This window comes from Cydia strobilella, chromosome 12 (genome assembly GCF_947568885.1).
Source record: "Cydia strobilella chromosome 12, ilCydStro3.1, whole genome shotgun sequence".
Lineage (NCBI taxonomy): Eukaryota > Metazoa > Arthropoda > Insecta > Lepidoptera > Tortricidae > Cydia > Cydia strobilella.
The window spans coordinates 5,181,960-5,198,595 of record NC_086052.1 but is presented as its reverse complement, the minus strand read 5'-3'; the positions used below and the strand labels follow the sequence as shown (position 1 = coordinate 5,198,595).

The 16,636-nt window shown below is 36.5% G+C and overlaps 1 protein-coding gene across 2 annotated transcripts in view; it reads right to left on the bottom strand.

The window, feature by feature from the left end:
- Positions 1-16,636, bottom strand: part of LOC134745955 (protein yippee-like) — a 152,354-nt gene that overhangs the window by 53,153 nt on the left and 82,565 nt on the right. Inside the window, exon 1 of one of the 2 annotated variants that reach the window (XM_063680100.1) lies at positions 15,585-15,755. The exons of the other annotated variant lie outside the window; for it this stretch is intronic. The gene's annotated coding sequence lies outside the window, so the exon portion shown is untranslated. Of the gene's footprint in view, positions 1-15,584; positions 15,756-16,636 lie in introns of those variants that run through there. 2 annotated transcript variants of the gene reach the window in all.

Genomic DNA, 16,636 nt, shown 5'->3' with positions numbered 1-16,636 from the left:
AGTCGAAAAACGCTCGCCGGTCCGTCACCGTCAACGCAAGCTCCTGATGACCCCCTCGGTACGGAGTGAAACATGTCGAGCGTTTTTCGACTTAAAATACGTGAGTGACCCGTTATTAATATGTTTAATATGTCTGTGTCTCACGGAAGTTTTGTCCTGTATAATATAGCAAATCGTTCTTAGGATTAACGAGACAGATAAAAAACTGCATTTATAGATTTAAAAAATATAGCCGGTCAAACAAGTTTGTCAGTAGAAAAAGGCGCGAATTTCAAATTTTCTATGAGACGATATAACCCTTCGGGCCTAAAGTTTTTAAATTTGCCGCTCTTTTCTACTGACGGACATTGCTTGACAGAGTATATGTACTCTGACACAGCCACTATGTCAGTAGAAAAAGGCGGCAAATTAAAAAAATATATATTAGGCGTCCAAAACGTTCCAACTATATTGCTTCAAGTCTCAACATTGCAAAGCCTCGATTAGGTTGGTATTCCACCTGTGGAACATCTTGGTCCAATGTGCATTGAGTCTCACTCTCTCACTTAGAAAAATGTGAGATGCAAATACACATTGGAAAAAGACATTGGAGAGGTGTAATAGCACCCTTAGACGCGGAGCGTTCGGAAATCCAAGAAGTCTGATAAAACCTTTACGCGAAACCATTTCCTTTGGCTAAATTGAAATACGAAACACAAAAGAAAAGTATAAGACAGAGATCCGGTCTAGACGGTTTAATAATGTATTGTATAATTTATTAAATTGCTGAGTAAACGTTTATTCTTCATTATTGGAGTAAGTACCCGTCACAATCGTTTTACATTATCCATGTTGTTAATGGTATCGGAGCCTAACATTCTCTCCTCATGCTAAGTATGTACTTAGTACAGTATATTACGAAGTTTTGCCAACCCCAGGGCCGTCTTGGGGCCCTTGGGCACTCAAGAATTTGGGGCCCTTTAGGAAAGTAAAGAAAGCGAATTAAACTAAGACCCGACCTGAGCAGACTCGGTTGCTCACAGTTACTGTCCTTCGGGGCCCCCTGAGGAAGGAGGCCCTGGGCACGGGCCCCGTGTGTCCTTATGGTAAAGACGGTACTGACCAAACCCTATTTTCAATGAACTCCAACACTGATAACTGGGTTCGGTCATAATTTCTAAATCAACATTGGCATCTACATCAACTTTTTCCTTCCTTTGAACTCTCTTTTACAAGATTTTATTTAACTTGCATTGTTTGTTTATAATATGTTTGTTCGGGTCAAATTTTGCAGGCTAAATTAGTCCTACTTCCCATTATTCGAAACTTCACATACATATTATGTAAGTTAGCTGACAATGCAATATTATGGTACCATCGAGCTGGTAGCCATATGAACTCTGTGATAAAACAACGCAACCTAATAATTGTGTTTGGGTTTTTTTTGGATTGTCTTGACAGGTATTAGTAGCCTGCTGAAAGAAAAGTACAGTCAGCGATAAAAGCTTGTATCAAAAATGAAATGTTTGACAAAAAACGTATTCAGTACCCAAAGGTTGTCTGGAAGAGATCGCTTTTTAGCGATAAGACCGCCTGTTGTTACCTGGTTCTATTTTTTTCTTTAAATATTTCTTTGTAGTTTTACATGTATGTAAAATGTATAATTTTGGTGCAATAAAGAATATTTACTTACTTACTTAAATAAGTAGATGTCTAGACTGGCTAATAACATTTGTCTTATACGTTTACGAGTATTACTTGGAGCGTAAAGATCAGGGCTAAGTGACTTACAGTCGGTTACACAAGTTCATTCAAGCTTAAGTACTATTAGGGCTTGCTGCTTTCTGAATGCCTAGCCTAATCTAACCTAACATAGCCTAATAATTCAATACGTAAACCTACCAAAAGAATCTCCTAAAATGTGTTGAACTACGTCTGCCTGTCTGTTACCTCTTCGAGCTTAAACCGCTGAATTGATTTATATAAAATTTGGTATGGAAATAGTTTGAAGCCCGGGGAAGGATATAGAATAGTTATTATCAATCACCATCATCATTCCACGTAGTTGCGGGCAAAAGCTAGTAAAAAAAATAGAAACGCAAGGAAGGATTTTAAAACTCAAACGTGTAAAAATCGTTATACATTATGCAACGATTACCCTTTATTGGTGAATATAGTCCCAAAACAAAGATGTAAAATGTATGAATTAATGCATGTATTAATCTTTCGACAATGTACTTTTATTAATTTTATGAAATGTTATCTTGCATAAAGATATCACAGCAGCTACACAGCCCGTATAAACATATCAACTAACACCAAACAAAATGCATTCTTTGTGCAACATTGCAGTATGCAGCTACACGCACGTCTAGACTCCGTAACACCCTTAGAATTTATTACTTCGTCTGCATAATGCGCCCAACTGCAGACGATCATAATTCTGCAGCTTGCAAAGTTCTGCCAACTATGCTTAGATTGCTTATTTTGCTATCAGTACCCCTAGTGTAAATTTTATTCGACAGCGTGACTATAACTAGTTTAAAAAAAATATCAGACTGACATGACAGCGAAATAATAACAGGAAAGGATCAAGACTGGAAAGTGAGACACCGGCTACCTTAATAATTTGAGTTGAAATCTGTCAAGGAAACAAAATATGGGCCCACGAAATTTCACGTTTTGGCGTAATACCCAATTTTAGAATATGCAATTCTAATTATTTTTAATATATCCACCACGCACTTTACACAAAGCCAACTAAATAAAACTGTTTGTCAAACAACTTACTAGTAAGATATATCAATTTCTTGAATAAGATAAACTCGTACAGGTTCCAGTATCTAGATTTACCTGCAACAGAAAGATCAACAATGAAAAAGTGATTCACAAAGAAAAAAACATACATACATATAATCACGCCTATTTCCCGGAGTGGTAGGCAGAGAGCCAGACACCACGGATTTCCACTTGCTACGATCCTGACATCTCTTTCGCTTCCTTCACTTTCATAACATTCTTCCTACACGTACCGGTTGAGGGTGCTCTTGATTCACAAAGAAAACGTTGGAAATCACATGTTACGCGGACAGTATGAGACAAAGAAACCACTTATTTATTATTGCGATTACGAGTATGACTATAACTGTTGACTAACATGCGTATTTTGTAATGAATCCTGCATTAGTTCTCTGTAATGGTCTCTCCAAACGTCTACGATAATCGCATGCGATTTGCTATAGGTACTTACATTGCTGCATATTGCATTTAATCGATCGATTGAATTCATTGCGCCTAAGTAGCCGGCAATTTGCTAAAATCGCATGCCATTTGTTGTAATGTCTGAAGAAGCCTTTAATAATATGCGTACCTATTGACATTTTTAGAATTGAATGTACCTTTTGTCTTTTTTATTATGGAATCTGAAAGTTATTTGTATTTAGATAACAAAATTAGGTACTTATGTTATCGTACCTACTTAAATAACATTGTGTTAACCAATTTCTGTAATAAATGATATTTTATTAAGGAATTTATGCCCCAGTGTCCATTTAATGTTAAGGTTTATTTTGTCACACGCTAGAATAAAAATAAGTTTTTGGCAAAAATTTCATTTTTGGTACAAGCTATTATCGCTGACTGTACTTTTTTCCACAGGCAACTAATACTCATTGAGCCAATTCTAAAAACCCCAAACACAAATAGGTTGCGTTGTTTTATCACAGAGTTCCTATGACCACCTCCTGTCTTTACCATCAGATCAGCTTGATGGTACCATAATATTGCATTGTCACCCGACTTACATGCGTATGCAAATTTTCAGCTTCATCGGAAACCGGGAAGATGGTTAAATTAGTTACCTTAGATTCCATTACATAGTTACATACAGGTCGACCTAATAAAAGCGTGTTAAAACACTTTTTCTGTCTCTGTCTTTTTTTGTAGAAAAAACTAATACTTAAATTATTACTTAAATACATTTAGTACAATTTCAACCAACAAGAATCAGACATCAGTATTCATCCCGAGTAGAAAAACATAACGTAATGGAAACGTAAAAGGTTTTTTTTATGCAAACACTAAACACCTGTAAATGTTTATTCTCGTGTAACTGTATCAGTAAATAGTATTGTATTTACAATAGACGCAAGTGCGCAGCGGCTATTTCAGTTAACAGCGCAGTAGACGGCGCGTGCCGCACGTTTACATGGCGGAGACGTGAAAACGACGATGTGATTTATCCGTTATGGCTTAAGCATGGCGTTCTATCATGCTGTAATAAGGTGATGAAGTCTACAAATACAAATCAATTTTGTTTCCATTAATGTTTACAATCAACGGAGGTATTATTGACCGTGCGGCAGCGAAGGACCCGTTTCAGCTCGGGCAGAAATGCTTTCGTAACATGTTTGGATGTTCTCTACATGTCGCAATTCTCAACCGATTCTCGTGAAATGTTGAGCAAGTTCGATGATAAAATAGTTTTTTTTAATATATTCAGTTTTTTTTAAATAAAGTACATTTATTCAGTTTTGAGTTATACGCGCGAGGTCTACAGCTCAGAGAGCCACTATCTATTAGAATAATACTTCATTCAGGAAAATGATATGGGCATAGCTTCGCTGGTTTTAAGCCCATCCAGCGCAGCGTTATAGAGGGTAAATTATAATTTGGGTGTTATTAGCTACAACATACATACTTATAGCATATATAGTTTGTATACTATATTTGGTTTGACATTAAGGTTATAACTATTACTCACTTACATGAGGATTAAAAAATCAAGGTGTGGAGGCTACCGCGAAATTAATGTATTTCATACCTCTGGTCTCCTTTGTGCGTATTTCTTCCACTTTCAGAAAAGAAAAACAACGTTGGGAATCCAATTCTGATTACGAAATAAGATGATGATCTTAATGAAATAATTGTGGTATTTTCTATAAAAAGGGACCTTATTGTCGTTGGCGCTTACGTCATTATAAACAATGCCCCGATATAAATAGAATGCCGCGCGACGCTGTGCGGCGTAAGCGCCATCGACAATAAGGTCCCTTTTTATAGAAAATACCACAGTTATCGTCATATTCATTAAACCACGAGTATTATCCAGCCTTGAAATAGACCACTATTTAAAACCTGCAAAACGTGCTAAAAGCCTTAGCGTGAAAGGGCTTTGTCTCATCTTGGCCGCGAGCCAACGTCTCACGGTGAATCACATTCACTGTGAAAACAGCGCTGTGATCATAACAATTTGACTAATTGGGAATTTGTGCGGTAAACGCTTTATTTTACGTGAGTTTATCGTATATAAATCGTATTGCCTTTGAGATGTGGTGCTGGAGAAAAATGCTCCGTATCCCCTGGACAGCATTCCGGACTAATGTCTCCATATTGCGAGAACTCAGAATCTCGTCGCGGCTGTCATCCGATGTCTACGCAGTCCTTGAATACTACGGTCACATTGCAAGAAAAGACGGTGGCAACCTCGAAAAGCTATTTGTGATCGGCAAAGTGGAAGGGAAAAGGCCAGACCAGATTCGCACCGCTCTTGACTCCACAGTTCACATGGCTCTCCACACCGCCAAAGACAGAAGCAGATGGAGAAAGATCGTAAGAGAGAAAGTGATATAAAAGGGAGGTCACGCACGACCCTCAATACTGAGGAATACGACGCAAGGAGGAGGATCGTATATAAATTAAAGGAAAAATGAAAAAATTTACTGCTTCGGCTTCGGGCAGGATTCGAGCTTGCCACCTTTCAGTACACCGGTCGTTTTAACCAACTGAACTACACGCAAAATCTACCTAAAGAATATTCTATCTCAACGGCAAAATTATATTAAGTCCCCGGCAAGCTCGGTTCTTCATACAAACGTAGTTACGCTCTCATTTTAAAACGACTAGCTAGATTGCTCTGAAACTTTGTACTTACAATAAGATAAGGTATATCTAGGTCTGTAATTCGTTTATGTAGCTTCAGATACCACAGTAAAAAATACAGCGAATTTAAGTTTTTCATACAAAACTTGTTTTTGCTCTATTTCGTTTTTTTTTTATAAACTGGAGCTATATAAACTAATTACAGACCTAGATATACCTCATGTCATTGTATAATTTGTATATGCAAAGTTTCGTTACAATCCAACACGTAGGTTTTAAAATGAGAATGAAACTCCGTTTGTATAGGAAGGTGAAATTCGGCCGAGCTTGCCGGAGACTTAAGAATTGTAATATCAGTTGGATTTAGAGTTGTGCCATTCCCGGTAACATTCCCCATTTTGTATGGGGAAATTTCTCGCTCGGTAACATTCTCTATACAAAATGGGTAATGTTACCGGGAACGGCACAACTCTAGTTGGATTAGATTGGATGCGACTCTGTTTGGTACAATATTAATTTAGTTTATCGTATGTTAAGGTCACGTCTACTTTAATAAGAGCAATGAGCGAGTATTTTGTTTGCGGGCGTGTTTTTTCTAAGAAAGCCGCAGAGTCATCGATTAATGTATGCAACTCTTTTATTTACATTGAATCTACTAAAATAGTCCATCGCTTGTCGCAGATCAAAGGACACAGTTGCACGTCATACTTTTGCTGCCAAAAATCGCTACGGAAATTCGTTTGGTATAGGAATTTGAATATGAGCCAGTTTGACTGAAAAGGTCTAGAGTTTTGTCTTATCAAAATCAATGAAAACATCTTACTCGTAGATATTTTTATCAACTTTAGACTTGTAGCCGCATTTTTTCTTATTCTTAACAGATATCGCAGATAAGGCTTCAGCAGACGCTCGGCACATGGAGCTACTTATATGTTTTTTTACTAATAGGTATTATAGAGATAATGTGAGCCATAGCCGTGAAGCCAGACACGGCCAATAGATAGCTCCGGTCAAGTAATTAAATATCTAGACGGACAAGTGCCAAAAATATGTAGTCAGCTGCAGATACAAATGATACCCCTGCAAACAAATTACTACACACTACAATGTATGTGGCAATAAGGTCGCAATTTTTGTCATGAGAATTCTGACGGAAAATTCTAACAAAACGTAGGCGGTCAATTCCAGAAGTCATTAGCGATGATTTTTTTAATCTGTGGTCAAGAGTCGTCGTTTAATGCAGTTTTAACGATTTATTTAGTTGTCGTTAAGCCAACATTACGCGGTCCGACACGACACTTCCCTGTGTCGTTAGCTAATATGTTTCTAATTGCCCGTGCCAACATAATAAACCTAACCGTTATTGCATATTGCATTGTAATCTTAACTGTCAGTGGCATACGGCCAGATATTTTTATATTTAGTAGCTTAACAGAGATAAACTTATTTCACAACCACAAAGTGCCCTTTCCAGCCAGTGTCTTTAACCTTTTCTGATAAGAGAAGAAGATATATTATTCAATATTGAATAATAAATGAATAGGTACCTTCGGATCGACCAAAGCACAACAGCGTAAGAGTTGACGCACCGTATCATATATATGGCGATTTCACATTAGCGCGTAATATTTACGATATACATTGTATGGAGTAAAGTCTTGATGTGATGCGAAAACCCAGTTTAGTGGATTTAAGCAATTTCCAATACACAATTACACATTGTACTCGTATTCGTGACTTTGAAAAACGATGCGAATGACACCGACAGACATGCCTAAGATTATATAAAGTGTAAACCACTTATAAATACTGGTATGATATTTTACGTAAACCCACACTTATAATATCCTCATGCCATGAGTGTCATGACGCATTCAAGTGTCTGTACGCCTACAACTAGAGCTGTCAGTTTAAACCAAGTGCTTGTTTACCGACTTCGAGGTTCTCAACAGTTTTTTTTACTGTAACGTCCGCCTCTTAAAGAGCACCTGACATCCCAACTAGCAAATTATGTCGTAAAAAAGGCAGCATTACGTTTCTCTTTCAGCTCGAGAGATAGATCTGTTAAATGTCGAAAGAAGCATTCGAGCACGTTCTCTCAACGCAATTTGGGCGCACTTCTTTTAGCTTTTTTGTAAATATTTGTAAATATTTGTTGTAAATATCGTAAGAGTATCGTATGAATAGCCAAATAGTTGAAAGAATACCGAGTAATCGCAATTCGAATGCTACTTAGGTCTATGACAGTCATTCAGAATCTCTTTCGATCGACTATTATTTTTGTCGTAATATAGCAGCGCGGTCGCAATCACTCAACTCTTTGGTTGTGAGAGCGCAAGCATAAACGGCACTCATACAACATTTTATATTTATCTATTGAAGACTGTGACGGTTGTCAAATTGAGTGACAGAAATTAAAAGTAAAAAGTAAAGTATTTGCTCATGATGTTAAATTGTACGCCCGCCATGTCAGTCGTAGGTCTTACTTTCATGTGCGGAATTAAATTTTTCGTCTATATTTCTTAAATGTTAGTCAATCATGGGCCGCAAGATTTTTTGTAGAAAATTAGTCATCATTCGCTTGCCCTTGTCCCATTCACTTGGGGTCGGCGCAGCATGTCTTTCTTCCATACATCTCTGTCACCCGTCATCTCATCATTCACTTGCGTTAGTTTCATATCATCTTTCACACAGTCCATCCACCTTTTCCTCGGTTTTCCTCTCCTCGTACTTCCCTCCACATTCATTCTTAATACCTTTCTCGTCACATGACTTTCATCCCTCCGCATCACATGCCCGTACCATGTAGAAAATTAGTCAGAAATAATATTAATTTAAAAGTTAAAATGAATTCGCCATTTTGTCATCTCACTTGTCATCCTAAAAGCATTCACTGAGCTTTTTAGCCGAATGATAGAATTGAGAATACCTTTTTACGACTTAAGTAGCGACATTTTATACAACCTTCATACGTCTAAACGACCTTTTGTACCGCTCGGAAATATTGTCCCTCTACCATGTGCTGGATTTATTTCACAATCTACGCGCCAGAGAGCAAAGTCAGATATTTTTAGGTAGGTCTCCATACAAGCATGCTGTCGAAAAAAAAGTGCTGAAGAAAGTGGTAAAAATAGTCTCCAGAGCACCTCTTGAAACTTCAAAGGACCTAAGGTTTGTAAAGCTGCGAGGGTCAAAGAAAATTATTTTCGAAGCTCTGCAAGTAAAGTAACGTAGTGCTTGACCCGCGTACTCTTATCGGCGTTAACGCGTACTCTTATACAATAGGGCTTGTAAGAGTACGCAATTCCCTTTTTTTTTAAGTTTTGCTACTTTTTATCTCATTTTATGGAAGATACATTATACGTGGAATAATGGCAAATTTGATTACCTATTTATCATTATTATTTTTTGATATTTAAGTGCATACTCCTAGACCAGCTAACCCTACCTATCAGTGTCAAAAGTGTCATTTTTGGTTGAAGAAATGTCACTTTTGACACTGCCTGATACATATCAGAAGCAGATCGAATAAGTCGAATTGGCCTGTATACGAGTATAAAGTAGTTAGGTAATGCAACGGATTGATCGTCTTTGTGACGTCATACGTCGCACGAGTGTCATGCAAGGTCGTGGACGGGAAACCGATAATATGAAAGCTATTATCGCTATTACTACGTAGCCTACCAATTTTTTGTACCACGTCCGTTGTAAACAAGCATACGGCTGAACTGATGGTTAGCAATTTCAAGTAACCTGCGCACTCCTTTTTAGGGTTCCTTACCCAAAGGGTATAAACGGATTTATTGTGTTGATAACATAAAAAAAAGGAACCTTATCCAATGACAATAAGATTTTATACAATTTGTTTTAAATAAATGGTTTGACATATGTAATTACTTTCATGGCGGCTCGGTGTTGCAACTGTTAGATTTTTTAGCATTAGAAAAATGGTAAACAATCTTGACATGTCTTTTTATTGAAAAACGCTTTAAAGAAAATAGTAACTACCTAAGTACCTATTACTTATGAGACCAAAATAATGTAAATACCTATATATATCCTTGTAATTGTTACATATTTGCTGTAATTTATTTTTCAAGTGTTTTTCAATAAAAATACAAGTCAAGATTAAGGTAAACATCTACACTTTTTCTAATGCAAAAAACGAGATACTTATAGTTTTAATCGTAATTTGTTAGTTTTTTATACAAAATCAACAATCCAAATAGGAAAATCATGGATGCACAAGGAAAACTTTAAAGGTTGCTGAAAGTCAGTCAATTGTTTTTGTTATTTTAGTTTAAATGTACGAAGAAAATGACTCATCGAATTATTTACTTACCGGATGTTTAGTAAAATCAGCCACTGACATTTTTTATGTATCATTGTAATGCGTGGACAAGGGAAACGTAAAATTGTTGATTTTAATTTTCAAATTTAGAACGAAGAAAATTACTCATCGAATTCTCGGCGCCGTGGGTTCCGAGTGAAATCAGCCAATCCGGCATTTCCGCTGCATTCGCTTTTTGTCCGCGGACAAAGACCTGACCGATCAAACACTGGACCGATCTAGATATCAGACTGGTTGGACTGGTTCCATCTGAACAGGTACTGATTTAAGTGACACGTAAGATTGAGATGTTAGTGGACAATATTAGGGGTCACAGTCACAGTGTAGTGAAGACTGCAGTGCTATGTTGCATTTTTAGGGTTCCGTACCCAAAGGGTAAAAACGGGACCCTATTACTAAGACTCTCATGAACCGTGATAGCTAGACAGTTGAAATTTTCACAAATGATGTATTTCTGTTGCCCCTATAACAATTAACAAATACTAAAAACAGAATAAACTAAATATTTAAGTAGGGCTCCCATACAACAAACGCGATTTTTTTGCCGTTTTTTGCGTAATGGTACGGTATATTTTTCTGTTTGTGTTTACGAATAAATTATTTCTATGTACATATTTCTATTTTTGCAGTTTATTACTGCTACACAACCGCAAAATACGATATGTAAAAAGTCATTACAACCGAGTTTTCCAAATAGTCCACGTTGACATTAGCAAAATATATGTGATATATTGCTGTAGTCCATAAGGAGTGAAATATAACATTTAAAACTTTCGCGTTTTGAACACATATTAAATCACATTTATTTTTCGCGATAGACCCGATTTTAAATGTGATTTAATAAGGAGTGAAATCCATTAAAAAAGCCATAATGAATTCCATCTACCGTAAACATTCAAAACAACTATTAATGTCCCAAAAGTGTAATAAAACTGACCGACGTGTTGGACTCCGCCACAATTTAATAATTTAGGAAGCAATTTGCATCCTTCAAAAGTCGCTGTATCAATTTAGAGGTTGGTTAACTTTCGTTTATTTATTTTTAACTCTCTGTTGACCGCAAAGGAGGTCAATATGCGATACGAATATACAATAATATACATGTTTTTGAGTGGGAGTCACTCTGAATGTTTATACAACGTTTCATGATGGTGCCGATCTGCCGATGGACGTAACGCTTTGAGAGCGGGATGGTAAATAATTGGCGAAACGAGTTCGTGTTATCAATTAGCGTTGTTAAAAACATCCGTCAAATTTATGGTAGTGAAAATAGGTAAGGTGTATTCGGGTAATTTCGGCAATTGATTAATTCCGAGAATTATTTGTCCCCGGCAAGCTCGGCCGAATTTCACCTTCCCATACAAACGGAGTTTCGTTCACATTTTAAAACTACGTGTTGGATTGTAGAAAGACATGCACTCAACTTTTTTTATTTATTCGATAAAATACAAAAACAGAAGCGTGGGTCAGAAGCAAGACAACGAAAAGAATTTTGACCCAACTCATTAATTAATTAGGAACATAACTGTTTAAGCGAGAAATAGTCATCGAGAAATTAAATCAGGACCGATAAACTTGCAACGGGCGTTTGACCTGAATTGACCCTCCTACAGCTACAAGGCCAATTCGAGTTTTAGTTATTCGATCTGTTTCCGATATAATACTGATCTTCCAGTGTCAAAAGTGAAGTGAACGTTTTTCGTTGAAGAAATGACGAATTGGCCTATACATTGGTTTTAAAACGAAACAATATAAACAATAGCTATAATGAACTTTATTATAATACTAGTTTTTGCCCGCGACTTCGTCTGCGCGGACTCAGTAACGGCAGCTAAATAGCGCCTGGAAAAATTCTCATAGCAATACAATTTGAGCATATTATGCACACAAATTAGCAGGCACTTCATTAATTATCTCAATTCCACCCCGCTTTTTACTTTCTTAAGGGATGATTTTCGGGATAAAAACTACCCTATGTCCTTCTCGGGGACTCAACCTATCTCTATGCCAAATTTCATCTAAATAGATTCAGCGGTTTAAGCGTGAAGAGGGAACACACAGACAGAAAGACAGACAGACAGACTTTCGCATTTATAATATTAGTATGGATTCAATAACGGCTTCACTCATATTCGTGATGTACGATCTTTCATTTTTCTGAAACTTAGGTAAACGTACATTTTATGACGGCAAAATGTGTCTAGTTTGCCCTGAAACCAAAATAACTGCAATCACGGATGCTTTTCCTTAACCTCTCATATTTATTGCATTTTTCAATGAAGTTTGAAGCTTATTATAAATACAGAGAGTTATTTTTCCGTTGAAGCGATATAAGAAAATACGAGCGTGTGAAAGTAAAGTCGGTAGCGATGTAAATAAACAAATCGGAGGCGCTAGAATGCTAATTTAATTGAATCGCGGGGTTAACATCCGTCCTTCTCTAACTGGGTATGTAGATTTACACAAGAAGAGGATAGAGGAGATTTATCTACGCTGCACTTTTACTGACAATTCACTTTACCATATGTTTTTGCAATATGGTTCTGCAACTCGTTTTTTTTTACGGTACTAAAAAAAGAGAAATAACTTTAACATTTGGGAAAGACATTTGAGTGTATTGGGCTAACTTTCGGGATAATTTTGTAAATTTACCTTACCAATGAAAAGTTCGACTTATTATAGTTTGAATCTTCTCAAATGTTATAATATTGTCTTCGGTTACCGCGATAGTTACTCATGAAATAAAACTATGAAAACGGATTATATCGCGTATATTGAATTTATAATACATCCCGACGTTTCGAACTCTTTACAGCGTTCGTGGTCAACGGGTGACTGAGGAAAAATTACAAAATGCAAAAATACCCACATACTAAAATAATGAACAATCATAGACTACAAACTTTAAGGCTGGTTTGGTTTGGGTTTTTTATCGCGTATATATATATATATATCTTTACTTGAAAAATAATTATAGTGTATAACTAGCCTTATGAACCGATTTTGCATGTACAACCAGCCTTAAAGTTTGTAGTCTATGATTGTTCATTATTTTAGTATGTGGGTATTTTTGCATTTTGTAATTTTTCCTCAGTCACCCGTTGACCACGAACGCTGTAAAGAGTTCGAAACGTCGGGATGTATTATAAATTCAATATACGCGATATAATCCGTTTTCATAGTTTTACTTCTCAAATGTTTTTTACGCCAAAGACAAATCTGTTAAACAAAAGTCATTGTTTCTTTTGTGAGACCGCGTGGCCATTGTGTTTGAGCGCGTGGCCATTGTGTCTTAGCGCGTGGCACGCTTGTAACAAAGTATAACTAGCGAAGTATTTGAGGTTAGCTTTTCGATCATAAGTAAATAAAGTATTGGTGGGTTTTATACATATACATACTAGTCATACTACAATAGGATAAAATACATAGGGTTTTATAAATCAAGCAGTAATGACTAGAGTCAGACCAAGAAAAGTCTGCAACGATTTTGATAACACACGCAGTGCAAGTGTTATTTTAATAATCAAACTTCTATGAAATTATGACGTACAAATAACACTTGCACTGCGTATGCTATCAAAATCGTTGCAGACTTATCTTGGTTTAACTCCAAGTATTTAATGTATGAAACATTTGTAAAACAACTTTGTTTGTAATTCATTACGCAATAATTAGACATCAACGAGTCTCTAACCCGACAGACCTGAACTTCCTTTCTGTACGACTTATTTTTCCAATAAAATAGAAAAGAAGACTACATGAAAACAAAACTGTACACAACATATAATAATGCGGTCTCTCCCAGACACTCTTCGGGTACTAAAGTGGGGAAATATGATATAGATTTAGGCGAAGGCGTCCCATAGCCGCCAGGGTGGCGCCGGTGTCGGGCACACGGCCGTTTAAAATGAAGGTTAAGCAAAGCTCAAGCGAATCAGTTGACGAATGAGTGTCCCGTTACACGGTTCCGCTACGGCCAAATGTAACTGTTTAAGCTTTCTAAGACAAAGAGTCATATCTTCTGACAACAAAACTTTCACATGTCAGCCTTGTGACAACGATATAAGGTTCTTTTTTATTTGGCATTTTACGCTAGGCATATACCACTGTCATAGACACATGAATTTATATGTGTTCTAGACTTTCTAGAGGATCTCATCGTTGCAAATTTGTTTCTAACTTTCGTTTTTAGATGTTAATGAATTCACATCTAATATAACTGAAAAGTAGACCTTCTAATCCTTCAAAATCTTCTACCTATTTTGCGACTGTAGGTGCATTAATCGCGTATTATATTTTCTTTTACTTACATTTCAATGTTAGTACAAATAGGCAGCACAAAGAGAGTTGCAGCTGGTTTGCGTTTCCACGAGGAATTGTAGAGTCGACTTCGAAATCGTGATCAGATCACGGTTTTATTAACTATTTTATTTGTTATGTTTATTTATTTTTATAAAATTTTATTGCCTGTTGATTAACATTAACAAATAAGGCATTGAATAAGTAATACTCAATATTTTATTGCAAATTCACAAAGTTAATATTTAACGTTAGTGCACAACTGTAATAGATGTCATATCTACAGTACAGTTTTTAATTTATATGTAGTAGTGTGACTACTTAAAAAAAAAAACAAATCAAAATATTTAATAAAATAATTTGATTTGTTCCCAAACTTGTTCGTTAGTGCACAAGTCAATATGCTGTATTTATTGTAGGTATTATAATTGATATACCCTTTTGATTTGACTTAAATATGCTCAGTTTAATGGTTAATTTAAAAAAAAACTAAGTAAGATACCTATGACGTTTTGTTGTATTGCTTTAAAGATTTTTCGATTTGAGTTACTCTAATTGTTGTCAGATCGAACATGACATTAAGAATAAAACCTGTATAAAGTATACATACCTACACATTTGCGGTGTTGCATACTTGCAATATAATTTAACTATAAATAAGTACATTTGTTATTTCGAAAAACTGCTGCTTAAAATCAAACGTGGACAACGTAGTTATAAGAACAAAGACTCTACATTCCCATCAAAGGTTTTAATACTAAGTCCAACAAAGTCACAATAATCCTTTGTATGAAAATGAGCACGTGCTACAGCACAAAAAAAATAGTTTTTATAAATCTCAGAACGAAAGACACGCTAAATTAATAAATTAAACATCACAATGTATTGAACATCGAGATGGTCCTTCGACCGGATATTTATATATCCATCAACATCTGTTCAGATTATCATATCGCCATCTATTGATCGTCACATCATAACAACTACATACTTATATGTTTACGTCAATTGCAGTTGCATAATATAGACAGAGATACATTATATCGATATTAAGTTTAGTAGTAACAACACTAACCTTTCAAATTGAAAAAGTGAATCCGAATTCGCAAAACACTGGCCACAAACACAGCACTATATTACGCAGAAGAGGAAAACTTGAAAATAACCAGCACTATATTTAGAAGGGGTGCTGGCGTGCTAGACGTCCATCTGGTCGTACGGTCAGATCTGAACTGAGGCAGCGGAGCGGCTTGTCAACAAACAAAGGCGCAGACGCAGCCGCACATGCGCAGTTCACGCACACATGCGCGTGCGGTGAATGAACACGCGAACAATTGAAGTGAAAATCCGAAGGTGTCGTGAGTTTTTCTTGCGTTTCAATCAAGTCTGTGGTTACTACACGTACCTGGAGGCGTATTCTGATTGTAACAACAGGCTATGAATTTTATCAGAATCAGTTATGGACACGATCTGTCAGTGTCAAGCGTGACTTTTGTCAAGGTGAAGAAACGTCACAGTGTCTGCCCCGCTTATCGCAAATGCAGTACTTGCATGAAAAAAATTGTTTGAATATAAGATCTTATTAAAGGAGAACAAGACAAACAATTGCAAGGGTTTTCCAATGTGATTTCTGCATTTGCGATAAGGATCATATCCATAACAAATCCAGACCAAATTCATAATGGTAGAAGAGCCGGCAGTAAAATTTCGAACCAACTTGATACCGCGATGAGATGCACAATGGTTTCCCATAAAAGTGATGCTAAGTGCGAATTTGATAGTCTGCCACGGCGGAACTTGCCGAAAGTACAAAAAAGATAGCCACTTCCGGTGCGAAAAAGGAGGGGGGGGGGGTCATTTAACCCATCTGATACTGAAATAATAGTTATGGCATCAGTTAGAAATTTACTGGTAGATACAGAAAAGCGAAATCTTCCAGTATTTTTCTTGCCGGAAGTGCTTGGCAGACGCTCTTAAAGGTGACCATCGGGACCCCTAAATAAACCCATCTGATACCACCATGAAACCAATTCCAGTCGGTAGGTATGGACCTTCACTTCAGGAATATCTAAGTCTGCCAAGGCTCTCCAACCATAACTATAACCTATTATTACAATAAGAATACGC